Source organism: Nicotiana sylvestris, chromosome 11, assembly GCF_000393655.2.
Source record: "Nicotiana sylvestris chromosome 11, ASM39365v2, whole genome shotgun sequence".
Taxonomy (NCBI): Eukaryota; Viridiplantae; Streptophyta; class Magnoliopsida; order Solanales; family Solanaceae; genus Nicotiana; species Nicotiana sylvestris.
Window position 1 is genome coordinate 3,479,912 of NC_091067.1, and position 27,813 is coordinate 3,507,724.

The 27,813-nt window shown below is 42.1% G+C and overlaps 1 long non-coding RNA gene across 1 annotated transcript; it reads left to right on the plus strand.

Annotated features, from left to right (window-relative positions):
• The first annotated feature begins 4,055 nt into the window (after positions 1 to 4,055).
• LOC138882344 (uncharacterized) lies at positions 4,056 to 5,314 on the plus strand. The gene is made up of 2 exons (XR_011403914.1): positions 4,056 to 4,448; positions 5,239 to 5,314. It is a non-coding gene; the product is annotated as an uncharacterized lncRNA (long non-coding RNA).
• Positions 5,315 to 27,813: the final 22,499 nt, after the last annotated feature.

Below are 27,813 nucleotides of genomic sequence, written 5' to 3' on the forward strand. Positions count from 1 at the left end.
TTTTACCCAAACCCTTTCAAGTCCTTCCGATCAATCGGTGAGAATGTTCAAGGATCAGAGAATACAACTACTTGGATCCGATGCAATAAAAATGAGAGAAATAAAATGAGAGAGTCTTATTGGTGAAAACCCACACGGGCACCATGAGGCGATGGTAAGAAGAGAAATGAAAAATAAGAGAGTCTTGTTAGTGAAAACTCGTAAAGAGCACTATAAGGCGAGAAGAAAAATGAGAGAGGTCAGCTCGTGAAAACCCGCAAAGGGCGCCCCTGATCGAAAAGAGGATCCTCATAGCCATCGACACCGACAGAGTTCTGGCAAGGTTTCTCGATTTTGAGGAAACAATTGTGATGAATTTCTGAGAGTCGGACGGTTTACACAGATCAGGCATCCAGTCCAAAAGGCATGTCATGTTCATTGAAGTCCGCATGTACTCCAGATAAGTCCTTCTGTCCTTTCCCTGAAATGGACACTTCTTGTTTTAAACTCATTCTCCATTCCATTGTTTGTTTTCTTTGAATCCCTTTCGGTCTAACATTGATCCGAAACTAAGACAAAGAAAGGATGGCAAGACTGATTTATAGGGTTCTCATTTGGCGCGAGCTAATGTGCAGAAAGGCACCCAGCCTCGTACGGGCATCAAGTCGACCCCAACTAGCCATGGCGGTCGATGCTTTAAAATCAAAACTCTTAGAAAGAGAAAATCAAATGGAGCGCCTATAAAGGCAAATGAAGTTGAAAAGGTTGAGTCCCACGTGGCTAACCGTCTCGGCAAAGAGTTGAAAAAAGCCAAGGCATCCCAAATGCTCTGAATTTGAAGTTGGTAGAAAGAATCCAGAAAAGAAAGGCCAACGAAGGCGAAATAAAATTGGAAAAGGTTAAGTCCCACGCGACTAGCCGTTGCAGCAAAGTTTGAGGAGCCGAAAGTTCCCCAATGCTCCGAAGAAAAGAAAAGAAAAAAATGATGAAAAAAAGAATATAAAAAAAAAAAGAAAAAAAAAAGAGAAATCAGAAGGAAAAGTCCTACGAAGGCAAGATAAAGTCGAAAAGGTTGAGTTCCACCAACCAATCATCATGACAAAGTCTAGATAAGCTAGAGTTTCTCCAGAGTCAGAAAGGCAATCGGTATTCAGGAAGCAACCAGTTTCAGTTGAAAGGGCCGAGATCAAGTGATCAAAACAATCAAGGCCACAAAACCAACCACCACTTTGAAAACTCACAAATATTTCTTTGTTTGAAGCAGGAACACAGCATGCAGAATGGTGATTCTAAAAGAACGAATGTCACCAAACCTTAACCCAGGTAGAACATTTTCGCCTAGGGAATCTAGCTCATTGTTCCGGGTAGAAGTACTCTTCACTCAGGTTGTTTTACATTAGCTTAACCCAGGTAAAACCTTTTCGTCTAGGGGGATCCAGCTCATAGTTCTGGGTAGAAGTACTCTTTGCTCAGGTTATTTTTACGTAGCTTAACCCAGGTAGAACCTTTTCGCCTAGGGGATCCAGCTCATATTTCCGGGTAGAAGTACTCTTCACTCAGGTTGTTTTACGTAGTTTAACCCAGGTAGAACCTTTTCGCCTAGGGGGATCCAGCTCATATTTTCGGGTAGAAGTACTCTTCGCTCAGGTTGTTTTACATTATCTTAACCCAGGTAGAACCTTTTCGCCTAGGGGGATCCAGCTCATAGTTCTGGGTAGAAGTACTCTTCGCTCAGGTTGTTTTTACATAGCTTAACCCAGGTAGAACCTTTTTGCCTAGGAGGATCCAGCTCATATTTCCGGGTAGAAGTACTCTTCACTCAGGTTGTTTTACGTAGCTTAACCCAGGTAGAACCGTTTCGCCTAGGTGGATCCAGCTCATAGTTTCCGGGTAGAAGTACTCTTTGCTCAGGGTGTTTTACGTAGCTTAACCCAGGTAGAACCGTTTCGCCTAGGGGTATCCAGCTCATAGTTTCCGGGTAGAAGTACTCTTTGCTTAGGGTGTTTTACGTAGCTTAACCCAGGTAGAACCGTTTCGACTAGGGGGATCCAGCTCATATTTCCGGTAGAAGTACTCTTCGCTCAGGGTGTTTTACTTAGCTTAACCCAGGTAGAACCGTTCTCCTAGGGGGATCCAGCTCATAGTTTTTGGGTAGAAGTACTCTTCGCTCAGGGTATTTTATGTAGCTTAACCCAGGTAGAACCGTTTTTCCTAGGGGGATCCAGCTCCTAGTTTCCGAGTAGAAGTACTCTTCGCTTAGGGTGTTTTACGTAGCTTAACCTAGGTAGAATTGTTTCGCCTAGGGGGATCCAGTTCGTAGTTCTGAGTAGAAGTACTCTTCGCTCAGATTGTTTTATGTAGCTTAACTCGGGTAGAACCGTTTCGCCTAGGGGGATCCAGCTCCTACTTTCCTGGTAGAAGTACTCTTCGCTCAGGGTGTTTTACGTAGCTTAACCCAGGTAGAACCGTTTCGCTTAGGGGGATCCAGTTCGTAGTTACGGGTAGAAGTAATCTTCGCTCAGGGTGTTTTACGTAGCTTAACCCAGGTTGAACCGTTTCGTTTAGGGGGATCCAGCTCATAGTTTCCGGGTAGAAGTAATCTTCGCTCAGGTTGTTTAATAAAGTTTAACTCAGATCGAACCTTTTTTCACCTAGAAGGATTCAACACTTTATCAATAATACATGGTGCTAACACCTGATTCTATTTCCTTCCAGTAAGATAGGGTACTGGCCCCTGGTTACATTTCCTTTCAGTAGTACGGGATACCGATCCCTGGTTACACAATCATTCGTTACCAAATTTTATCTCTTTTAGCTAGTTTATACTACTATTTCTGTCTGCTTTTTCAATAAATTAAATAATTTACAGATTTCTCTAATAACTCACAAAATGTTTCTAGTGCCAGACTGGGGCAGAAAATTTTTTGTTCGTTTTTGTTTGTCTTTGATGGTTTTGCAGGCTCGGCCGTATAGCACAAGTGAAGATTAAAGCTTGCAGTTTTAGTTTCTCATCAGAAGAAAGAAGTCTTTCGATCACAGGATAGTTGGAGTTAACTTTGACAATGTGTCAGTAACCCAGCTTCTCAAGATTCATCTTCTCAATTTTAGATCAGGAAAACAAGCAACTGAAATTGAGTCATAATCGTTTCTTCAAAGAGTATCAAAATCCAATCTAAGGTCAACGCAAGCGAGCAGGTCAAAAATCAAGATTTAACTCCAGAAGACGCATAGATAGGAATTTTGTACTCTTAGTTTGCAGATATATATAGTACTCTTCTCTTTTTCTTTTTTGATGTAAGAAGCGAGTAACAGCAATAGCAACAGCGACAACAACAACAGAAACAGTCTTAACTCTAGTGTCTGGTAGTCCCAGCTACCAAAATTTTCCAGAACTACACTAACTTATTTCCTTTATAGCCAAGGATATGTAGGCAGCCTCGGAAGCAAGGTTCGGTCACCTTTTTTTCAAAAAAAAAATTGCTTCCATTGGAGTGACATGTGAGCAAAAATTAGCTAAGGCATTCAATTTTCTTTGCACAAAAACTCTTCATGTTCTCGAGCAAAGAGGGGCAGCTGTGAACACCTAATTTTTGCACTATTTAACACCTCCTAAAGTTATTAGTGTTTTGTTATTTTAATTATTTTTCTCAATTTTTGTGATTTTAATTGCATATTTCCTATCATAAAATACTAAAAAAAATAGTTCTTTCTTCATTTGTGCATTTTAAGAATTAACTAGCTATTCAGTTGGTGAATTAATCTAGTTAATTAATCATTAGAATAAGTTATTTAATTAAATTATTTGTGTAAAATTAGTTTTAAAAGTAGGATTAAGGAAGAAATTTGGCCAAATTTGAAAGAAAAAGTGTCCAAGAGTGCAAGATAAAGGGCTGCCATTGAAAGGGTCTGAAGCTACGTAGTTTGCCTCAAAACTACGTTATTTCACTAAATGAAACAAGATCAAATCATACCCATCCATTCCATCTTGATCCAATGGATCTCATTCACTCTTGACTTAGGTATTTAAAGCCTCAAAAATGTAAAAATTGTCCTCATTTTCACCCATAATTCTTTTCTCCTTCTTCTCTCTTCTCTCTCTCATCACTCTCTCTACGCCGCCCCAGCTCCACCCACCACCGGCGGCGGAACACCTCCAAATTCATACCATGTAATCTCCACAACTTCCTCCTTCCATATCTCCAAACCAAATCCTTCAAAAATCCCTCAAACTCCTTGAATCTTAGATCTAGGAAACTTTCCCGTCACTTTTTTGCCCAAATTCTTGAAGCTCCAACCACTACCACCCCCACAATACTTACAGCAATGGATATAGCTCCTCAAGACCTAGCTATTGATGCCAATTTCACCATGAAAATCCGGCGATCAAAATCCGGCCAAATTCCGGCAACCTCCCCGAACACCCTCTTTTGGCATACCACCATTTTTTCGGCCACTTGAATTATAAAATGGTAAAAATCCTATTATTTTTCGTGGCTGATTTTTTATTTTATTTTTATTTTTTCAGATCTTATTTTTGTCTATTATTAATTATTTTAGCATTAGTTTTTGAAGTTTGAAATGTCAAATTTTCTGTTTTTGCACTTGTTGAAGTAGTAAAATAGTTTTGTGTTGATAAAAGTGAGCTAGTGAAAAATACTTAAGAGTATATGGTATTTGTTTGATTGTTTATTTACTACTTCAAGACTCTTTGAGTACAACACTCAAAAGTCAAATTGTTTGGTAAGCAAATGTAGACCTTTGGACAATGTTTGAATAAAAGTCTGTCTTTGAATAATGGAAAGCAGATTTTGTTTGAAATACTTGACAAGATTGAACCAGAAAGTCTGGCATTTTGAATTTAAGAGCAGATTTTGTAGAAAAATCTGTCACAAAGATTGATTTTTAATTTTTTTGAAATAGCTGATTGTTTTGATATAAAAGGAGGACATCCCATCTTACTGAGAGAGCTCTAGACACACAAAAAAGAGAAAAAATCAGTAGCTATAATATCCCTTAGCAGCTTTTATGTGTTGATTCTTAAGTGAAAAACTTGTTTAAGGAAAATAGAGTAGTCTTGAAAGATTTTTCTGGAGTTACATAATTGTACTGTTTTGCTGGGGTATTTCTAGTTTATTTTCTTGGGCTTAAATCTGCCAGTTGTCGCTGTCTTTTGTTGTTGTTGTTGCCCGTTTAATTGTTTTGCTGTTGATTTTGGAAAGAGCTGACTCTGCTATATTTGTTCTTCTTTCTGTTGTCCAGGTAATTTTCGGACCATGTAAACTCATAAAATCGAGTTTGAATGAAAGATAATGACGCTTGGAAATATTAGTAGCTTCATCCTTCTATTGTAATTAATTTTTATATGCTCTTGAATGTTTGATAATGTTATAACGATATGTTAGTTAATTAAATTGTGTTAAGCATCTTTAATTATTTTTATTTTTGCAAAGCATTAGATATAATTCCATTGGCATTTGGTTGTCTGAAAGGAGCATATATTTTAAAATTTGAACCCTTGTAGCCATGTTTGTTCCTTTGTTGTCACCAAGCTAAGTTTTTATTATTATTATTATTATTATTATTATTATTATTATTATTATTATTATTATTATTATTATTATTATTATTATATTTTAGAGTCCCAATAATCTTTTTTTATCTCTTAAAAAATACTTATTTAGTAAGGTAGTTAAGTTGTAGATTAGAAAGACAACCTGTAAACTTATTTTTGTAAATAGTTGGCTACGGATTGCAAATAGCAAGATATGGACAAATCTGTAACATAGCTTTAAAAGGTCATATCTGCAGATTTAAAGTCCAAAAGCATATGGGCTTTTGGATTTTGTCTTGGAAATGAGCCCATTTGACTCCATCAACCCAATAATGGGTTGCCTCATTCAATGTCAAGACAAGCCCACATCTTACTAGTTTTAAGCAATGTCAATTAATAATTTTCTCTCATTAGTCTCATCTTTTAAATTAGTACTCATAACAATAATTTTCTCTCATTAGTTAAGTTATAGATTATTATTCAAATCTTTTCTTTAATTTTTTTTTAAAAATAAATAAAAACGGACATAAGAAAAGCATAAAAATCAAATAAATCACAGTTTATCCAAGTTTAATTCAAGCCAAGTGTAGTCAATAAAGCGACCGTGCTAGAACCACGGGACTCAGGGAATGCCTTACAACTTCTCCCCGGTCAACAGAATTCCTTACCCGGACTTTATTTTTGGAGACCAATAATAATAGAGTCAAACCTTCCTTTGAATAGGGATTCAAATAAAAGGTGACTTGGAACACCGGCAAAAATCAATTCCAAGTGGCGACTCTATAAATAAAATAATCCTTATTTAAAATTTGTCACTTTAATTGGAAAAGCTCTTTAACCCACAATCCATAACATTTTGCACACATTATCTCTTGGAGGGTGAAAAGGGGTGTGACAGCAAATAAGGCAAAAATACCTAATCCCTCAAGCTAAGGTTAGCCACAACACTTACCTCGATTTCACGACTACAATCAAACCTCAATTACCGCTTTACCTCTCGATTCCACCTCCAATATGTTTGTATCTAATCATAATTAACTTAATAATATCAATAAATGTTAAAGAACTTAATTCCAATTCTTAATTATAGGTTTCCCAACATTTTCCCCAAAAAGTCAAAAACCGACATCGGGCCCGCTTGGTCAAAACTCGAAGTTCGAACCAAAACCTGATTACCCATTCACCCCTGAGCCCGGATATACAATTAGTTTTGGAATCCGACCTCAATTTGAGATCTAAATCTCCAAATTTTAAAATTCTTAAATTCTACCCCAAACACCCAATTTCCCAATGAAAATTCCTAGATTTTGTGATGAAATCTTGTAAAAAGATGGAATAGATTGAAGGAAAATGAGTTAGAAATCGTTTACCTATGAGTTGGGGAAGGACTTTTCTTTGGAAAATCGCCTATGGGAGCTTAGGCTTTGAAAATTTGAGAGAACAAGTTGAAATACCATCTAAGTTGTGTTTTTATCAATTGCAGATGTCGCATTTGCGACCAGAAATGCGAGACAGGTATTGCAAATGCAAACCTGCTGCATGTCTGCTATTGTCACAATTGTGAACCTTTGGTCGCATTGCGATGGTTGTCCCTCCCTGATGACTTCGCAAATGCGAAGATACGTTCGCAAATGCAAACTATGCTCGCTCAGGTCATCATCGCAATTGCAATAAAACCCTCGCAATTGCCAAGCCTGTGAAGCTCGCAAATGCGAAGCCTGATCTCGCAATTGCGAGTTCAGAGGCCTGCAACAGATACCAGATGCAACAACAGATTTTCTAAGTCCAAACTCACTCTGTGGCCTATCCAAAACTCACCCGAGCCATCGGGGCTCCAAACCAAACATGCACACAAGTCTAAAAATATCATACGAACTTGCTCGTGCAATCAAATCGCCAAAATAACATCTTAAATAATGAATATAACACCAAAACTCAAGAAATCCTTAAGAATATTGAAATTTCTATTTTCACAGTCGGACGTTCGAATCACGTCAAATCAGTCTCGTTTCTTACCAAATTTCACAGACACGAATTAAATACTATATCAGACCTATACCGAGATCCGGAACCAAAATACGGGCCCAATACCAACGAGATCACACACTATTCCATTTCAAAAATTCTTATATTTTTTAGCAAACAATTTTCTTCAAAAATTTATTTCTCAGACTAGGGACCTTGGAATTTGATTCTGGACATACGCCCAAGTCCCATATTTTACTATAGACCCTACGGGACTGTCAAATTACGGGTCCGGATCCGTTTGCCAAAAATATTGACCGAAGTCAACTTTAATATATTTTAAAGGCAAAGTTCAATATTTTTCTTAAATTTCACATAAAGGCTTTCCGGAAACGCGCCCAAACTGCGCATATAAATCAAGGAGAATGAAAATGAGGTTTTTAAGGCCTTGGAACACGGAAACGGATTCTAAAACGAAAGATGACCCTTTGGGTCATAACAACAGCTAAACGTCCGACATTTTTATTTAAATTTAAAATCTGACAATCCCATATTTCTGACCTTTTAGCTAAAGTTTGTAAAAAAATTACCTTTTTCTATTTCTTACTCTCCCTTGCAGCTAGGGGTGTCAATGGTTCGTTACGGTCGGTTATTTTATAAAATTTGTACCATACCAATTTTTCGGTTATTCTATTATGTATAACCAAAATTAGACTTTTCGAAACCGTCCCAATCATGTCGGTTTCTCTTCGGTATCGGTACGGTTTGGTTAATTTTTGGTTTTTTTGTTAATATCATATAAAATTCACCAGTAGAAGTAGAATTGCAATAACATACGTTTTTTATAGGACTTAGCAAAACTCTCTAGACATTTTTACTATTAAAGGGTGATGAATTTGTGACGACCCGAAGGGTCATCACCGTAGTTCTTCCTTGTTCTGCACTTTCGAGGCCTTGAAAACCTCGCTTTTAGTTGCCTCGATTGGCATGCGCAGTTCGGGCGCGTAGCCGGAAAGTTTTTATGTTAGAATATGTGAATTATGTGAAACATTTGATGAATTTTGGTATTAATATGCATAATGTTGACTTCAGTCAACATTTTGGGTAAACGGACCCGGACCTGTGATTCGATGGTCCCGGAGGGTCCGTAGAAAAATATGGGACTTGGGCGTGTGCCCGGAATCAAATTCTGAGGTCCCAAGCCCGAGAAATGAATTTTTTTGAAAGGATATGAAAATTTGAAATGAAAAAGGGGTTAGAAAATATAGGTATCGGGCTCGTATTTTGGTTCCGACGCCCGGTACAAGTCTTAAATATGTGTTAAGCACTATCTGTAAAGTTTGGCTAAAAACGGACGTCATATGACGTGTTTCGGACTAAAAATGGAGAATTTGAGTTATGAAAGTTGAAGAAAGAAAATCATGTGTTTGAGGCTTGATCCTATGTATATGATGTTATTTTGGCGATTTGATCGCACGAGTAAGTCCGTAAGATGTTTTTAAGGTTGTGTGCATGTTTGGTTTGGAGCCCCGAGGGCTCGGGTGAGTTTTGAATGGGGCCCGGGAGGTCTTGGACTTAAGAAAATGCAGGTTCAGGTGTTGCAGACACCAGCGCGGCCGCGGTCATTTCCGCGCGGTCCGCGCTGGAGCCGCGCGGCCGCGATGCCTTTCTGTGCGGTCCGTGTGGCTGAGTCTGAGGGCTAGTGTTTCAGGTCAACCAGCGCGGCCGCGCACCAAAACAGTGCGGTCCGCGCTGGAAGGGTTCAGAGAAGCCCCAATTTTTCTCCCACTCGGCGCGGCCGCAACACATTTTTGTGCGGTCCGCGCCAGGTCCTCAGAAAGGTATACAAGTTCGGAAAATCTCAGTCATTTTTCACTTTTCAAAAACCCAAAACCTAAGAGGCGATTTTCCAAACAACTTTTCTTCTCCAAAACGATTGGTAAGTGATTTCTAACTTAATTTCTTTATTCCTTAACATCTTTTAACATAATTTCAACTTCAAATCAAAGATTTTCATGGGGAAAATTGGGTGTTTTGGGTAGAACCTAGGTTTTCTACAAATTGAGAAGTTGGACCTCAATTTGGGGTCCGATTTAAAAACAAATCATATATTGGGATTCATGGGGGAATGGGTAACCGGGTTTTGGTCCGAACCTCGAGTTTCGACCACGTGGGTCCGGGGGTATTTTTGACCTTTTTGGGAAAAACCTTTAATAAAAATCTATTTTCATGCATTGGAGATGATTCATTTAGTAATTATTAATGTGATTAAGTAACTTATGACTAGATTCGAGCGGATTGGTGGTGAAATCAAGAGGTAAAACTATACTAGAAGCGTGAGTCGAGTTTGGAGCATTCGAGGTAAGTGTTTGTTCTAACTTTGGCTTGAGGGAGTAGGATTAGGATGATATTTGCTACTTGCTAATGTGGAATACGGTGTATAGGTATGGTGACGGTTATCTATGCACCGGAGTCTAGCATGACCGTGAGTCTTGATTGCTTTTAATTCGAATAATGTGACACAAACTCCTTGTTTATTTGATAAGTTTCATATAATGTGAACGGTTGAGGAAGAATGATTTAAAAGGAGAATGTGTTGTGAATACTCCCTTGCCGGGATGTGTAGACTGATATATATATTCTCCCTTGTCGGGATATTTTGGGCTGTTAGTTGTACCCTTGCCGGGTTAAAGGTATTGAGTTGTTATTCTCCCCTGAAGGGGTCTACTATATGAAGTCAGATATTACGATCTATATTATGGGATCGTGTGGCACGCCGTCCACTTATATATGATATTATGGGATCGTGTGGCACGCCGTCCACTTATATATGATATTATGGGATCGTGTGGCACGCCGTCCACTTATATATGATATTATGGGATCGTGTGGCACGCCGTCCACTTATATATGATATTATGGGATCGTGTGGCACACCGTCCACTATATATATATATATATATATCATGTAAATATTCTTCTGTTTATTTCCGATATTTCATTTTTATCTGTTACTCCCCGATAGCATGTCCCCTCCCAGTTTTACTTTGTATTATCTTGTTATTGTTTTCTTGCACTTGTTGTATATATATCTGTACAGGTTAATTGTGGTAGGTACTGTCTAGCCTCGTCACTACTTCGCCGGGGTTAGGCCAGGCACTTACCAGCACATGGGGTCGGTTGTGCTGATGCTACACTCTGTGCATTTTTGGTGCACAGATCAAGGAGCAGCTTACGGACCGCAGCAGTAGGACTTCTGGGAGCTATCTTCAGTCCAGGGACTCTCGAGGTAGCCTAGCTGGCGTTCGCAGGCCGAAGTCCCTTTCCATGTTTTTTTTGTTTGTTTATCTTGTATCAGACAAACATGATGTATTTTCCCTTCAGACATTGATTGTAGTATTCTGTAGTAGTCCGTGAGCTAGTGACACCAGACTCTGGGTAGCATTTTGGTTCAAACTTTCGCACTTTTGGTTTTCAGTTGCTTTAGATTTAAAGTCTTCCGCTTAGATTTTGTCTCGTTTATTATATTGTTTGAAAGAAAGCAGGAAAAGTGTTTTAAATATTTGGCTTTCCTAGCTCCGATAGTAGGCGCCATCACGACACCCAATGGTAGAAAATCCGGGTCGTGACAGAATTAAAAAAAAGATGGCTAGAGTATAGATCCATCAACTATTCTACAACAGCGTAAAAGAAATCAAACAAAGGCAAAGAAAACATTAATTTTGATTTGTTTTATACTAACCAAATGATTGCAAAATTTAAAAAGTAACTTTTCTCTATTCCCTAAGTTTATTTAGTTTTTACAATACTTAATCCATATTTAAAATTAAGAGGTGCAAAGGGACTTGTTCGTAAAATTTATCAAAATTTAGCAATTCAAGAATATGAACAACCATCTCTCGAAGACTTCCAAGCTAACATATTGTCACACCTCCTTTTTCCGCCCCGCGAGAGTACATGACTTGGAAAACAGTCCATCCATCCATATCCATATTTCTTTGGTACTAGCACCACATTAGCCAACCAATCTGGATATCGAGTGACCCGAATAACCTTTGCTTGCAGCTGCTTGGTTACTTCTTTTTTAATCTTCACACTCATATCTGTCTTGAACTTCCTCAATTTCTACTTGACGGGAGGGCATGCCGGGTCAGTGGGCAATTTGTGAACCACTAGCTTGGTGCTTAAACCCGGCATGTCATCATACGACCATGCAAAAATATCTTTAAACTCAATGAGTGCTTTGATTAGTTCTTCCCTGATGCCAGGCTCAATGTGGATGCTGATTTTGGTTTCCCTAACATCGTCGACATCCCCTAAATTGACAGCTTCAGTGTCATTCAAATTGGGCCTAGGTTTCTCTTCGAACTGGCTTAATTCTCTGTTTATCTCTTCAAAGGCATCATCCTCCTCGTATTCTGATTCATCATCATAATCGATATCTTGTGCAATTAATTCAGAATCAGATTGATTATTTAAACTGGGTTGAAGATCCGTTGTGCATGCCATATCATTAGTACCAGTGCAAAGAGAACTGTTCAGAAAGAAAAGAGAAGAAACAGAATTAAAACAAAACAAGAAAAGGAAACTTTCACTTTTTATTAAAATGCGGGATAACAGAGTTTCACACTTTTACTGAATAAAATCAAAACTGGATTACAACTCTAGAATAATCCAGGAAACAAGAAAGAAAATCCAAAGCCTACCACCAAGACTCCCTCCGGGTAGGAAGAGGAGTAGCTGTCCAATTGATGATCTTGGCCCTAGGCCACACAAATTGTATATCCGCCCTACTGGAACCTTCTCCAGCTTCTACCATGTTGACACCGGCGAACAACCTTTCAAAGCCCTCATCTAGATCTCCATCTGGCCCAATCATTGGTCCGAGAACTTTCGGGACCGACAACTTTCTGGTACCTGCTCTGACAAAGGATCTGGACAGGCACGAGATTGGCTTGGGAAGAACCCACACTTTCTTCTTCATCTTGCGGGCATGTCTGACAACTGCTGATGTGGGCTTGAATCCCAGCCCAAAGATCTCTAAATTCTTGGGCAAAGAGACAGGTTGAACAATACCTTGAAGCTCAGCCCCCAGACCTTTTCCTGGCACGAACCCATTACTCAGCATCTCTGAAACTACCATGACGGTGGCAGAAGCTATTCTGGGGTGTGGAATGATTTTACCCTCGGGGATCTTGTTTGCTGACACTGCATCAAAAATCTGGTAAACCTAGGGACCTTTGTCATCGTTGGTTTCTATGAATGGCACAATGGCACCTCCCATGGTGCGCGCAATGTCTTCCCCATGCAGCACGACATCTTGTCTGTCCCATTCAAACTTGACCATTTGATGCAATGTGGATGGTATTGCTTTGGCCGCGTGGATCCACGGTCGTCCCAACAAAAGGTTATAAGATACCGCGACATCCAATACTTGTAACTCCATAGTAAACTCGACCGGGCCGATGGTCACCTCGAGTATAATATCCCCCACGGTGTTTGTTCCACTTCCGTCAAATCCTCGGACGCAAACACTGTTCTTGTGAATTCTATCATGGTCAATCTTCAACTAGTTCAATGTGGATAATGGACAAATATTGGCACATGAACCGTTATCCACCAACGTGCAAGTAACCACCGAATCTTCACATTTGACAGTCAAGTAAAGAGTTTTATTATGTTCCGTGCCCTCCACTGGCAAGTCGTCATCAAAGAACGTTACCCTGTTTACCTCAAAAATTTTGTTGGCAATTGTTTCAAGGTGGTTCACTGAAATTTCATTGGGCACATGAGCTTCATTTAGTATCTTCATCAGGGCCCGGCGATGCTCGTTCGAATGGATCAATAGTGATAACAACGAGATCTGAGCCGGTGTTTTCTTCAATTGTTCGACAATGGAGTAATCCTGTACTTTCATCTTTTTCAGGAATTCCTATGCCTCTTCTTCTGACCCGGGTTTCTTTGTTACTGCTGGATTGGACCTTCTCAACTCCATGGGAGCAAAACACCGTCCCGATCGAGTTAGTCCCTGCGCCTCACAACTATCCTCCTCCACTTGCTTTCCCTTGTACATTACCACTGCCTTTTCATACTTCCAAGGCACGACCTTGCTATCAATCACTGGTAATTGGACTACTGGCTTTATGATGACCAGTTCCCTGCAGACCCCTTTCACAACAACCGCGGGTGCAGATGATGCTCCCGCTATTACCAATTTGGCTGGTTCTGGTTTCCTTGTAACAGTAGATGGATTCTTCCCTAATAGCACCAATGGCTTGACATCCTCCCCTTTCACCTGTACCCCTGCTTCCCCACCGGTCGATTCTTCTTTCGGAGTGGCACGGATCATCATCACTGTCTGCGTGGGTTTCTTTGGCTCCCCTCCTTTGTGCACAAGCTCAATCATGTGGGTGTTGTCACACCTCCTTTTTCCGCACCCGCGGGGCGCAGGGGGAGTTTTTCCCATTAAAGGACAATCGAAACGGGATTTGTTTATTTGTTTCAGAGTCGCCACTTGGGAGATTTAGGGTGTCCCAAGTCACCAATTTTAATCCCGAATCGAGGAAAATAATGACTCTATATTACAGTCTGCATACCAGAAATCCGGATAAGGAATTCTGTTAACCCGGGAGAAGGTGTTAGGCATTCCCGAGTTCCGTGGTTCTAGCACGGTCGCTCAACTGTTATATTCGGCTTGTTTATCTGATGTTTAATACAATTATGAACCATGTGCAAATTTTATCTTTTAACCACTTTATTAATTATTATTATTAGGAATGTGAACGTCGCTTAAAACATGTCTTTGGACTGCGTCACATGAAATGCACCCACAATCCGGAACATATCTTATTTTGACGTTTTGGGATTTGGATTTGGGTCGCATGAAATGCACACCCCAAGTTTTAAGAAAGTAAATTATTAAACACGCGCCTAAAAGACTATCGCGTTATTATTTTGGGGAAGGCCACGAAATTCACTAAGCGGCCCTCCTGAATTCTAAGTAATTTAAAACAAGTATTTACTGAGGGCCCCGCAATTTGTATTTTTATTCGGCGAGGCTCATCTCATTCTTATTTTGAAAGGATATCCTATAGCAACTACGTTTCTTGTCGTGTTTGTCTCTATCAATCGAAAGCAGGAGATAGTCCTAATTAATTAATACTTGCAAGTTATTTTATAACAGAATTCGGAAATGCTAAAATCAGGAACAAGGCTGCGCGCACAGTCAGTCGAATAAATAATCATGGGCCCAAATCCAGCCCACGCGCGGTTGGCCAGACCTGGGCCACTGCTCGCTCGATGCGGGCCTGCCTGGTCTGTCTTCGACCTGGGCTCGACCTTCATGAGGTTGAGGCCCTGGATTTGTGTTCTTTATCTTGAAACATGGTTTTAAGAGTTATGTATGGCAATTCATTGGAAAGGAAAGAACTTAATTTACAGTGTACAAATTTCATGCTTGGACTACATTACAGCATATATGGCAAAGTAAACTAAATCCGAGATGCAACCTAATTCATTGAGACCACTTTTATCTAACAGCATACATATACAACTATCATTCGATACCCTATATTGACATCAACTAGGCTTGTAAGCTAACTTCAGTATCCCAAAATATGAGCTATTAGTCATTATATGACATTCAACACAACAGTACATGTATATAAACAACATTTGCAGATCTTCTCTTTTACACTCATTGCTCAAACTTTCGAGTTACATTGGTAGTGTAATTGTGTACCTGGTATAGAGGACAAAGAAGGAAGGGATGATCAGCTGGGTAGTATGCAGTAAACACAGCAACAACAACCAAACAGTAACAACAGCAAACCAATAACCACAAATGCTTTCCACAGTCCAACAGACAAATAGCAACAATTTCCAGAGCAACAGAAACCACAGGTGGTCGAGGCCCAAACAAACAATCCCAAAAAAGAGTAATGAACCAGTAGAAAATCCAAGATACCAAATGTGACAGCAACAGAAACCCAATAACCACAAAGCTCAGCTAATACCCGATACAGTTCCAGCAATCAGGAAGACTAAGACTCGAACCACAGCACACAGAAAACTCAGTATAGTAACAATCGCAGCAGAAATACACAGCCTTTCTCTTAATGGAACAGTAATGATCCTAATTAGAATAACTGGCTTGGCTAGAATAGCCCAACCAATTTAGCTCCTCGTGCAGTTTTGGGCAGTGATTGGTTAAAGTGTTCTGAAAATTTCCCCTTTTGTTTTCTTTTTTTTCTGAAGACTAAAAGTCCAGCCCTTTTCTCTTTTCTGAAGACTAAAAAGTCCAGCCCTGTTTAAGTTATCAAATGGCCTATTTATAGGCCAAATGAACCAGTACAGCTGAGCTGCCTTTTTGCTGCAACTTGCAGCCTGCCCATACCCCTTTAAGCCCATGCCTAAGCATCTTTTGGTGTCCAGCCCCTTTGTTCCCCACGCCTGGTCTTTGTTTAATCAAGAGTTATGGGCTCGTTTTATTTATTCATTTTAAGCCCCATACTCTTATGTCTTGCTCCCCATTAGTATTAGTTTAATCTTAATTAGTACCCTACTTGCCAGCTTCATTTAAACTAACCTTTTCTGCCTTTTTCAAACCCCAGAATACCCCTGCTTGACCTTGATTATTACTGCCCTGCCTATTGCAGCATCAGGGCATTTTTGAACTGATGGAAGTTCAAATTCAAGACTGCCTGGACTGAACCTTTTCAGTCAGTTTCACAATGCAAACAAACCATTTCAAACAATGCTGGGGCATTCAGTCAATAGCAAGGTTCAATTAGTCATGCGACATTATTAGCTCATTCGACTCATTAGTTATAGAAAACTGATCGACGACATTTATCGAGTCGACTATACTAATCATAACAGGTAATAATCAGTCGTTCAAATAAACAACACATACAGGGACCTAAAGGGCATCAGACAGTTTTTGTTCAATTACTAGGGCTATATGAATTAATTCGCTTGACGACTATTCTAATCGAACATGTACATCACAGAATACATTCAAATCATACACAGAAAACAATTGACCAAATAAAAGGTCTTTACAGAGATGAAAGAAGTCCGACTGAAAAATAACAAAATAACAAACAAACACAAAGTAATATGCTGACAACTTATTTAGAAATAAAACAAAAGAAAGGAAAACTTACCAAAATGTTTACATCAAACAGACCCAAATCTGATTCAACTTCGAACTTCTGAGGCCGAACAAACTTTAATCAGGGTGTTCTCACATGAGAACACCTTGATTAAGGTCTATTAGACCTCAAACCCATGTCCAAACCGGTCGGATTCCCCAGGTGCATGTGTTCTAAAGTCTGGATTTCCAGATCTGATTTTTAGGGAGTTGTGGGTAGATTCGGACCAAACCAAGTATGGTTTGGTCACGAGGAAGGTCAGGGGAGTGTCTGGTATGAAGATGGGATGGTTTGGCATAGATCCGGGTTCGACTCAAATCTTCAAATGAAGATTTGAGACGAACGAAAGTGATTCGAGGCTAGGGAGTAACAGATCCATGTTCAGGAGAGTGAGGGGGTCTTAGGGTGTTCGGGAGGTGGCCACCGGCGTTCGTGCCGCCGGCTTTTGGTGGAAGGGAAACTAGGGCGGCGTTAGGGTTTGGGGGTTTCAGGGTTCGGGGAAGGAGATGACTGAAGGGTGGGGTTGGTATAGGGGGCGTGGGGTGAAGGGCTGAGTTTATATATGGGGGGGTTGATTGGATCTGAGCCGTTAGATCATACGATCTCAACGGCTTGGATCTGAGGATGAGACATGAGACGGGGTCGTTTGGTAGTTAAACGGGGTCGTTTGGTTTAAGTGAGGGGTTGGGTCAGGCTGGTTATTTGGGTCGGGTTTGAACATGGGTCGCTGAAAGAGGTCCTGAACCGTTGGATCGGCTGGGACGGACGGCTCAGATTGATTTGCCTGAAACGACGTCGTTTCAGGAGGTGCCTGGGCAGCCGGTTTTGGACTGGACCTGATCGAATTGGTTTGGGCCTGTTTATGTCTTATTTTTTTGGGCCCAACCGATTTTCTTCCCCTTTTTTTGTTTTTTCTAGTTTCATTTTTTTCAAAAATAAAATAATAGACAATAAAATAATGAAATTAAAACTAAACAACAATGGAACATTTTAACACAATTAACACCAAATATTCAAGTAAGTTAACTAAAAGCCTAGAATGAAGGACGCACACGTATATTTATATTTTTTTTTTGAATTTTCTCTTAACGCCACATATATTTTTTGTATTTTTGTTTGATAAGGACTAGATGCAAAATGGACAGACTCACAAACGACTAACAACACATGTCACGGAAAGATCGAAAAATTGTACAGCGAAATCATTTGTCACTATTTTTATTTTCTTTTGGAGCGATTGCTCGTAAAGCAAAAATCACGTGCTTACAGCTGCCCCTCTTTGCACGAAGACACGAAGGGTTTTCGCGCAAAGATAAGCGAGCGATTTTTGCCCGTCCGAATACTCCGTGTGAAGCATTTTTTGAAAAAGATTTGACCGAACCTTTGCTTCAGAGGTTTCCTACATATCCTGGGCTGAAACAGGAATCAGGTCAATGTAGTTCGGGAAATTTTGGTAGCTGGGACTACCGTGTGACTGTAGTGTTTGCTGTTGTTGTGCGCTGTTGTATGCTGCTGTAGGATGCTACTGCTCAACCAATCTCCCTATTACATTGCTCTAAAAGGAAAACAAGAAGCTAAGTTAAACTGAGGATCCTGAAATTTCATCCATCTTCAACTTGTTCTTGTTGCCTTGCTTTCTTGTCGGCTAACGCTTTCCTCTGACGCCTTTATTTTGTGAACTTGGAGATGATGCTGGTCCTTCACCTTTTCTGAATGCCAGTTCTCATCACTTTGCTTGATTTGCTGGGGACACGGCTTTCTTCTTTAGATCTTCCAATGGTTTCTTCAGTGGTATGGCTTTTCATCAGAATTGTTATACTGGGCATGCTACAGCGCTCCCAAACTGCTTCTTTTGAGACGCATTCCCTTTTCCTTTTGAATCGCGCGCTTGCTTTGGCAGACTTCTGCTTCTTGGCGCTGGGGATTTTATTGTTTTTCCTGCTTGGGGCTCTCTGTTGTAATCTTCCGTCTTCAGGTGGGGCTACTGACTCCAAACTCTAGAGCTAAAAGTGTTCCCGCATTATACTGGTGGGCGACCTAGAACTTAAAAGTATTCCCCCATTATACTGGTGGGCGACCTAGAACTTAAATGTATTCCCGCATTATACTGGTGGGCGACCTAGAACTTAAACGTATTCCCGCATTATACTGGTGGGCGACCTAGAACTTAAAAGTATTCCCGCATTATACTGGTGGGCGACCTAGAACTTAAAATGTATTCCCGCATTATACTGGTGGGCGACCTAGAACTTAAAATGTATTCCCGCATTATACTGGTGGGCGACCTAGAACTTAAAATGTATTCCCGCATTATACTGGTGGGCGACCTAGAACTTAAAAGTATTCCCGCATTATACTGGTGGGCGACCTAGAACTTAAAAGTATTCCCGCATTATACTGGTGGGCGACCTAGAACTTAAAAGTATTCCCGCATTATACTGGTGGGCGACCTAGAACTTAAAAGTATTCCCGCATTATACTGGTGGGCGACCTAGAACTTAAAAGTATTCCCGCATTATACTGGTGGGCGACCTAGAACTTAAAATGTATTCCCGCATTATACTGGTGGGCGACCTAGAACTTAAAATGTATTCCCGCATTATACTGGTGGGCGACCTAGAACTTAAAATGTATTCCCGCATTATACTGGTGGGCGACCTAGAACTTAAATATATTCCCGCATTATACTGGTGGGCGACCTAGAACTTAAATGTATTCCCGCATTATACTGGTGGGCGACCTAGAACTTAAATGTATTCCCGCATTATACTGGTGGGCGACCTAGAACTTAAATGTATTCCCGCATTATACTGGTGGGCGACCTAGAACTTAAATGTATTCCCGCATTATACTGGTGGGCGACCTAGAACTTAAAATGTATTCCCGCATTATACTGGTGGGCGACCTAGAACTGAAATGTATTCCCGCATTATACTGGTGGGCGACCTAGAACTGAAATGTATTCCCGCATTATACTGGTGGGCGACCTAGAACTTAAAATGTATTCCCGCATTATACTGGTGGGCGACCTAGAACTTAAAAGTATTCCCGCATTATACTGGTGGGCGACCTAAAACTTAAATGTATTCCCGCATTATACTGGTGGGCGACCTAGAACTTAAATGTATTCCCGCATTATACTGGTGGGCGACCTAGAACTTAAATGTATTCCCGCATTATACTGGTGGGCGACCTAGAACTTAAATGTATTCCCGCATTATACTGGTGGGCGACCTAGAACTTAAATGTATTGAAATTGTTTCCCCGTTCTTCCGAGAAAATTTTCGACAATCGGCAGAAAATTTTCTGCCCCGGTTTTTGGTGACTTCCATGGCGTTGCATCTTGCTGCCCTCATCAATCCTCTGTTCCCCTGCAACAGACAAAAGGATTTGGTCAGTTTTAATCGTGGTGGTAGAGGGTGCCTTTCTGGCGAGCAATTTTTCTCTCTTCCTCTTTTCTTGCTCTTTGTCCCCATAATTGGTTGGCGGGCAAAGTTGCCTGTTGGGGGTCTCTAGCCTGCTGGGGATTGGTTTTCAATTTATCCCCTTTTCTGCTTTCTCTTTAAACACATGATGTGGGAGTCTGCTTCTAACTCCCGAAACCACTCCCTTTTGGAGCTTACTTCTTCCAAAATTTCCGGGCACAATCACTGCATTGCCTGGGACCGGCCCTTAAGACTGTTTGTATTATCCTGCATTGGGATGAATTCCCCTTCGGTTTCTGGTAGTAAGCTTTGAAAAATCCTTTCAAGACACATTTTAGGAAAAGAAATAAAGATATGGAAAAGAGAAAAACTTTCTGAACCAATATTTTGTGGGAGGAGACAATCCAAAGAACTTATCTGGAGGACACAACTGGTCCCCGTGATCATGACGTGCACCATAGATTCCCGACCCAGTCTATTTGTATCAATCGATTTGTCCGACGGTCTGACTTGCTGGGGATGATAAATGGATGTTCATCTTGTTGCGAATGTGGTAGCTTTTGCTGATTCGTCTTGTCGCCTCATAGTGCCCTTCGAGGGGTTTTCACTAATGAGACTCTCTCTTTTCTCTCATCTCCCGGCGCCTTATGGTGCCTGTGAAGGTTTTCACCAATAAGACTCTCTCATTTCATATCCCTCATCTTACATCGCCTCTCGGTGCCTGCGAAGGTTTTCACCGATGAGACTCTCTCATTTTATTTCTTTCGATGAATCGGGGCGTTGTAGATACGACCCTCTCTTCTGGAGATTCCTTTGACTATCAATTCATTCTCAGTCTCACGATCCTCTTCTTTGCTGGGGATCAGTGTATTATTCTCGGTCTTATTTGCCGGATTTGGCATCTCTCGAACATTGATCGGGAGGTCTTTTGGATGTTGACGTTGGTTTTGGTGTGGGATTGAAGAAGGGCTATAAAAATGAAAACAACTTGAAGGGTGATGTGCTACAACTTTTGGAATCAGACCTTTGTTGGAATTTAAAACATAACCTCTGCCCCGGTTTTCTTGCTTGGGGAATTTATTTTTTACGCTTATGTTGAGTTACGTGCGTTACGCACATTGTGCTATATTGTGCACACTATGTACATTATGCATCCTATATTTGCTATGATGCATACTATGACCGAGCCGTGAGGCGCCTACGTATCCTCTTTGAGGAATCAGGTCAAACGTAGTTCCCACGGTTTTATATTCCTTGATTTTTCTTTTCTTTCTTTTCATTTTCTTTTCCTTTTCTTTCTTTTTCTTTTCTTTTCCTTTCTTTTCTTTTTTTTTCGTATCTTTCCCATTAGTGATTCCAAAAGAGGGGTATTGAAAGAATTTGCTTAAGGCTCAAAGGGGGAAGCGAGGGTTAAAAGTGTTTGGATAGAAGAAAGAATTGCCTCCGTCATCTCATTATTCAACAAATGCCAAATACAAACAAATAAACCAAAATTGCCATAATTTAAAGAAATTACGCATAATATCTCTTGACTGCATCTGAATTGATAGCCATGTCGACACATCTTCCCTCGACATCTGTCAAACACAAAGCACCATTGGCCAAGACTCTGGTCACGATATAAGGCCCTTGCCAATTTGGGGCGAATTTGCCTTTTGCCTCGACCTGATGTGGGAGGATCTTCTTCAATACCTGCTGCCCTACTTCAAACTTCCTGGGGCGCACCTTTTTATTATACGCTCTTGCCATTCTCTTCTGGTACAGCTGACCATGGCACACTGCTGCCAATCTTTTCTCATCTATCAGGCTCAACTGTTCCAAGCGAGCTTTGATCCATTCATCATCATCAATTCCGGCTTCAGCGACAATTCGGAGGGACGGAATTTCGACCTCCGCTGGTATCACGGCCTCAGTTCCATACACCAACAAATAAGGAGTTGTGCCTATGGAAGTCCGGACGGTAGTGCGGTAACCCAACAAAGCAAAGGGTAATTTCTCGTGCCACTGTCTGGACCCTTCCACCATTTTTCGCAGTATCTTCTTGATATTCTTATTGGCTGCTTCGACTGCTCCATTTGCCTTAGGACGATATGGGGTGGAATTGCGGTGTGTAATCTTGAATTGTTGGCATACCTCTCTCATCAAGCTGCTATTAAGATTCGCACCGTTATCCGTGATGATCACTTTTGGGATCCCAAATCTGCAGATGATATGGGAGTGAACAAAGTCCACCACTGCCTTCTTAGTTACTGATTTGAAGGTTTTAGCCTCAACCCATTTGGTGAAGTAATCAATGGTCACTAGAATGAACCTATGACCGTTGGACGCTGCTGGCTCGATGGGCCCAATGACATCCATGCCCCATGCTACAAACGGCCAGGGTGCTGACATCGTATGTAACTCTGTTGGCGGAGAATGAATCAAATCTCCATGTATCTGGCACTGATGGCATTTCCTTACGAAAGTGATACAGTCGTGTTCCATGGTTAGCCAATAACACCCTGTTCGAAGGATCTTTCTTGCCAATACATATCCGCTCATGTGCGGCCCACAAACTCCGGCATGTACTTCCGCCATAACCGTCGTTGCCTGCCCGGCATCTATGCATCTCAACAATCCCAAATCCGGGGTTCTTTTGTACAATACTCCTCCACTGAGGAAGAAACCATTCGACAAACGCCGAAGGGCTCTTTTTTGGTCCCCAGAGGCATGTTCTGGATATATCCCCATCCTGAGGTATTCCTTGATATCATGAAACCAGGGTTCGCCATCTGCTTCTTCTTCTACGGCATTGCAGTAGGCGTGCTGATCACGGACCTGGATGTGTAGAGGATCAACATACATTTTGTCAGGGTGGTGCAGCATTGATGCTAAGGTGGCTAAGGCATCCGCAACCTCATTGTGAACTCTCGGGATGTGTTTGAACTTTACCGATCGAAATTGCTTGCTCAGATCATGCAAGCATTGTCGGTATGGTATGAGCTTTAGATCTCGTGTTTCCCATTCACCCTGAATTTGATGTACCAAGAGGTCCGAGTCTCCCAAGACCAAGACGTCTTGGACATCCATGTCAGCAGCCAAGCGCAGACCCAGAATGCAAGCCTCATATTCGGCCATATTGTTGGTGCAATAGAAGCGCAGTTGAGCCGTAACAGGATAATGCCGTCCTGTTTCAGAAATGAGTACTGCTCCTATTCCAACCCCTTTTGCGTTTGCAGCTCCATCGAAGAAAAGCTTCCAACCCGGTTCCTCGGGTAATTCCAACTCATTCGTATGCATCACCTCTTCGTCAGGAAAATACGTTCTTAAGGGCTCGTATTTTTCATCAACGGGATTCTCTGCCAAATGGTCTGCCAGCGCCTGGGCTTTCATGGCCGTCCTCGTCACATAGATGATATCAAACTCTGTGAGCAGAATTTGCCATTTTGCCAACCTTCCCGTGGGCATAGGTTTCTGAAAGATATACTTCAATGGGTCCAAGCGGGATATGAGATAAGTAGTATATGAAGACAGGTAGTGCTTCAACTTCTGAGCTACCCAAGTTAGGGCGCAGCACGTTTTCTCGAGTTGAGTGTACTTGACCTCATGCACTGTGAATTTCTTGCTAAGATAGTAGATGGCCTGCTCCTTCCTCCCTGTGTCATCATGTTGCCCCAGTACACAACCAAATGAATTTTCCAAGACCGTCAGGTAAAGGATTAGGGGTTTCCCGGGCTTAGGCGGGACCAATACGGGTGGATTAGACAGATACCCTTTGATTTGGTCGAAAGCCTCCTGACACTCTGCCGTCCAACCTACTGCAGCATCCTTTCTCAGTAGCCGAAATATGGGCTCACAAGTTGCTGTGAGTTGAGCGATGAACCTGCTGATGTAATTGAGTCTACCCAGCAAACTCATTACCTCTGTTTTGTTCCTTGGCGGTGGCAAATCTCGGATGGATTCAATTTTGGATGGGTCTAACTCAATCCCCCGTCGACTGACGATGAATCCTAGCAACTTTCCTGATGGAACCCCGAATGCGCATTTGGCCGGGTTAAGCTTGATATCATACCTCCGGAGTCTTTGGAAAAATCTCCTTAGGTCTGCTACATGGTCCTCCTGACGCCAAGATTTGATGATCACATCATCGACGTACACCTCTATTTCTTTGTGTATCATGTCATGAAACACAGCAGTCATTGCTCGCATGTACGTTGCCCCGGCGTTCTTTAACCCGAACGGCATTACCCGATAGCAGTAGGTTCCCCATGGCGTAATAAACGCTGTCTTCTCAGCATCCTCTTCGTCCATTAGGATCTGATGATAACCCGCATAGCAATCCACAAAGGATCCGATCTCGCGCCCAGCGCAATTATCGATCAGGATATGAATGTTGGGTAACGGGAAATTGTCCTTGGGACTTGCTTTGTTGAGGTTGCGGTAGTCGACGCACACCCTGATTTTTCCATCCTTCTTTGGGACTGGTACCACATTGGCCAACCACTCGGGATATCGAGTGACCCGAATGACCTTCGCTTGTAACTGCTTAATCACTTCTTCCTTGATCTTTACACTCATTTCTGTTTTAAATTTCCTTAGTTTTTGCTTGACCGGAGGGTATGCCGGGTCAGTGGGTAGTTTGTGAACCACTAAATTGGTGCTCAATCCAGGCATATCATCATATGACCATGCAAAAACATCTTTGAATTCCCTGAGAGTTTCGATCAATTCTGCTTTGACATTTGGCTCAATGTGGATGCTAATTTTGGTCTCTTGGATGATATCAGCGTCTCCTAGGTTCACAGCCTCAGTGTCATTTAGGTTAGGCTTGGGTTTCTCTTCAAATTGGCACAGTTCTCGATTTATTTCTTCGAAGGCTTCTCCTTCGTCACATTCGGATTCATTATCACAAACGACCTCTTGCATTGTTGAGTCAGATTCAGATTGATTTATTAGACTAGGTCGAAGATCCGCTGTGCATGCCATGTCATTAGGACCAGTAAAAAGAGAACTGTTCAGAAAGAAAAAGAACAAAACAAGAAATTAAAATGGGACAAAAGAAAAGAACTTTATTAAATTTGCAGGATAAAAAGGGTTCACACTTTTACAAAACGAAAGTAAAATTGGGATTACACCCTTGAATAATCCGATCAAACAAACAAACAAACAAAACATTAATCAAAGCCTACTACCAAGACTCCCCTCGGACAGGAAGAGGAGTAACCGTCCAATTGTTGGTCTTGGCCTCAGGCCCCACGAATTGTATCTCTGCTCTGCTGGAACCCTCTCCAGCTTCCACCATACTGACATCCGCGAATAGTCTCTCAAAACTCTGATTCAGGTCTTCACTTATGCCGATCAAAGGTCCTCGAATCTTTGGGATCGCTGACCCCTTGGCACTAGCTTTAACAAAAGACCTTGAGAGGCGTGGCACTGGTTTAGGCAGAGACCAGACCCTCTTCTTCATTTTTCGCGCTTGCTTCCTGTCTGCTGCGGTTGGTTTGAACCCCAACCCGAAAGTTTCCAGATTCTTAGGAAGGGAGACAGGTTGGACTATCCCTTGAAGTTCAACTCCCAGGCCTTTTCCCGGCACAAACCCATTACCCAGCATTTCTGATACCATCATGACTGTTGCGGCAGCCACCCTAGGGTGCGGGATGATTTCTCCTTCAGAAATTTTGTTGGCCGACCCTGTATCGAGAATCTGGTAGACCCAGGGACCCTTGTCATCAGTGGTCTCTATGAAAGGCACAATGGTTCCGCCCATGGTGCATGTTGTATCCTCGCCGTGCAACACGACCTCTTGTCTTTCCCACTCGAACTTCACTGTCTGATGTAGGGTGGAAGGCACCGCTTTAGCTGCATGAATCCAAGGTCGTCCTAACAGCAAGTTGTAAGATACCGTGGCGTCCAACACCTGGAATTCCATGGTAAATAGGACCGGACCAATGGTTAATTCAAGTACAACATCCCCCACAGTGGCGGTTCCGTTTCCGTCAAACCCCCGGACACAGATGCTATTCTCCCGGATTCTTCCACGGTCAATCTTTAACTGGTCCAGGGTGGATAATGGACAAATATTGGCGCTTGAGCCGTTATCCACCAATACTCGAGTTACCACCGAGTCTTCACATTTGACAGCTAGGTATAGAGCTTTGTTGTGCTCTGTACCTTCCACCGGCAGGTCATCATCTGAGAATGTCACTCTGTTCACCTCGAAAATCTTGCTGGCAATGGTTTCCAGGTGGTTTACAGAAATCTCACTGGGTACATGGGCCTCGTTCAATATCTTTAACAGGGCCCGACGATGTTCCTCGGAATGGAGGAGTAATGACAATAGTGAGATCTGGGCAGGTGTTTTTCTCAGCTGCTCAACCACAGAATAGTCTTGTACTTTCATCTTCCTCAGGAAGTCTTCAGCCTCTTCTTCTGACACTGGCTTCTTGGTTGCCACTGGGTTGGTTTTTCTTAACTCCACCGGAGCAAAACATCGACCTGATCGAGTCAGCCCTTGCGCTTCACAACTGACTTCTTCCACCTGTTTTCCTTGGTACGTCACCACTGCTTTTTCATATTTCCAGGGCACAGCCCTGCTGTCAAGCATTGGCAGTTGGACCACCGGCTTTATGGTCACCCGTTCTCTACATACCCCTTTCAACATGACTGCCGGTGTGGGCAGGATCCCTGGTATTACCAACTTGCTTGGCTCGGGTTTGCTTGCTATGACGGACGGGCTCTTCCCCAATATCACTACCGGCTTGACGCCTTCTCCCTGCGACTGTACACTCGTTCCTCCACTGGTTAAGACTTCTTTCGAGGCGGCTTGGATCATCATCACTGTTTGTGAGGGTTTTCTTAATTCTCCTCCCTCACACACCAACTCAATCATGTGAGTTTCGTGGTGCGCTGGCAGTGGGTTTTGGTTGATGTTAGGAGCCTCCGGTGTCTGGACCTCGATCTTATTGGTGTCAATAAGATCCTGTATGGCATGCCTTAACTTCCAGCACTTCTCGGTATCGTGCCCGAGCATCCCTGAACAGTATTCACAACTGATTGAACGATCCAAATTCTGAGGCGGGGGATTTGGTTCCCGAGTATGGACAGGACTAACCAAACCCAATTGCCGCAGCTTGTGGAACACAGCGGTGTAGGTTTCTCCCAGTTCGGTGAAGGTTCTTTGCTTCCGCAACCTGTCATTTCTGGCATCTGGATTTCCCCGGAAACCTGCCCCTGAAGGATTTCTATATGCCCTTGGTGGAGGGTAAGTGTTTTGTGGTGGTGCATATATGTTCTGGGGAGCCGGTGCGCGCCATTGTGGGCGAACCGGAGGCTGAGTGTATACCTGGGCTTGGTGTACGGAACAATGTGGTTCTCGAGGTGGATAGAAATTTTGTGGTGGGTTGTATGGGTAGTTTGACCTGTGAGGCCTGGGTTGGTTGTAGTGCGGCCTGCCAGCCCTGGACCAACTGCCTGCCTCGATCGTGGCAACCTCTTCTTTCTTTCTTCTTAGCGCACCTCCCGTGCCGCTTTGAATAGCCTGGGTTGTGGCCTTAAGTGCCGAATAGTTTAAGATCTTGTCCGACCTCAAACCTTCTTCTATCATGACCCCTATTTTGACCACCTCGTTGAAAGATTTTCCAACCGTTGTCACCAAGTGACCAAAGTAGGTTGGATCCAATGTCTGCAAAAAGTAGTCTACCATCTCTCCCTCTCTCATGGGAGGATCGACCCTAGCTGCTTGTTCTCTCCAGCGGAACCC